The sequence below is a fragment of the Crocuta crocuta genome, unplaced genomic scaffold (assembly GCF_008692635.1).
Source record: "Crocuta crocuta isolate KB4526 unplaced genomic scaffold, BGI_CrCroc_1.0 scaffold541, whole genome shotgun sequence".
NCBI lineage: Eukaryota > Metazoa > Chordata > Mammalia > Carnivora > Hyaenidae > Crocuta > Crocuta crocuta.
Window position 1 is genome coordinate 1,182,264 of NW_027531901.1, and position 1,412 is coordinate 1,183,675.

Below are 1,412 nucleotides of genomic sequence, written 5' to 3' on the forward strand. Positions count from 1 at the left end.
GGAGGCGGCCTCGGGGGCCCCGGGGAGACGCAGGGGCCGGGGCGCAGCCGGACATGCCGGCCTGGGGCTCAGTGCGGGAAGCCGGGCGCCAGACAAAGACGGGACTCAAAGCTGGGCAGGGGCGCAGACGGGGTCCCCGCTCCCCTCCTGCAGGTGGGGAGGCCCAGCCGCAGGGCCGCACCTCGGGCAGGTGCGGGGGCAGCAGTGGGGAGCCGGGGGCGGGCAGGAGAGGAAGCNAGGGGCCGCCCTCCGGCTTCCAGGCCGGCTCAGGCTCCGCCCTCCAGGCTGGCAGGTCTCCGTTAGATTTGCATATGCTAAATAGGATTGTCAGCAGCTGAAGAGGCCCTGGGGGTAACTGGGCTAGAAAAGTATTTTTCCCTGAAAAGGCCTTCTCACAAGACCTGTGCACAGCCTGGACCCTGCCCCGGACCGTCCCGCGGGCCCGTCCCGCACGGCGCCCTCTCCCAAGGAGGCCCGCCGTCCAGTCCCTTCCCAGGGCGGGAACAGACCCCCGGGGCTCCTTCCCGGCACCGGCCCGCCAAGCCCTGGCCGCCCCGTCGCGAGAGGCGCTGGGCACCACCCTGCAGATGCCCCTCCCACACCCACACCCACACCCACGGTGAGGGCAGAAAGGTCTGGAAAGAGAGCCCCGGCCACGACAACAGCTTCCCTTCTGCGGACGGGCTGGGGCGCCACGCCTGACGCCTGTTCAGCTTCTCAGCCCCGACGGCCGCTGGGGGCTGCGCCTGGCGGGTTCGGGAGGGGGCGGGGGAGCGGGGCGCCAGGCCGCGCGGGGGGCTGCTCCCCCTGCGCCCCTCACCTAACGTTAATACTCTTGCAGAAGACCGGGCCCTCCTGGGAAGAACAGGCAAGCTCAGTGCCCAGGACCAGCCCTGGGACCCAGGCCATTCCCTTCTGGAAGCTTTTCACTTTTGTAGAAATGACCCCCAGCATGGCCTGCATAAAACCACGGGGGGCAAACAGGACCCTGGGGACAGCGGGAGGCCAGAGCGACCCCCGCTGACAAGAAGCCCTCTGCCCGACCCCTGCCTGAAGGGAGCCGGGGCCCACGCGGGGCCGGTGTGCACACGCCCGTGCGAGGGAAGGGGTCCGCCCTCCGGGCACTGCAGCCCGAGCAGCAGGGGAACCCCTTCTGGGCTTCACTTCTGCTTCGAGGACAGGGGACAGCAGCTCCACGGCACCCCTGTCGGGAGGCAAGAGAAGGCAGAGGGTGAGCTGCTGCCGCCGTCCACGGAAAAGACATCAGTTCTTTGCTCAAGTAAAAAAATATCAAATATAATAAATTTATGAAAGCCCATTCACAACATACACAGTCTCCGTTTTACACGGTGCCTCGGCAGCCGGGACGGCGTCGCCTCGCAGGGCCCCAGGCTGCTGCCCCGCCGGCGCGC

At 68.1% G+C, this 1,412-nt stretch overlaps 1 protein-coding gene across 1 annotated transcript in view; it reads right to left on the bottom strand.

The window, feature by feature from the left end:
* The window catches only part of SCN5A (sodium voltage-gated channel alpha subunit 5), a 70,010-nt gene that overhangs the window by 1,873 nt on the left and 66,725 nt on the right, over positions 1-1,412 (bottom strand). The window lies entirely within an intron of this gene.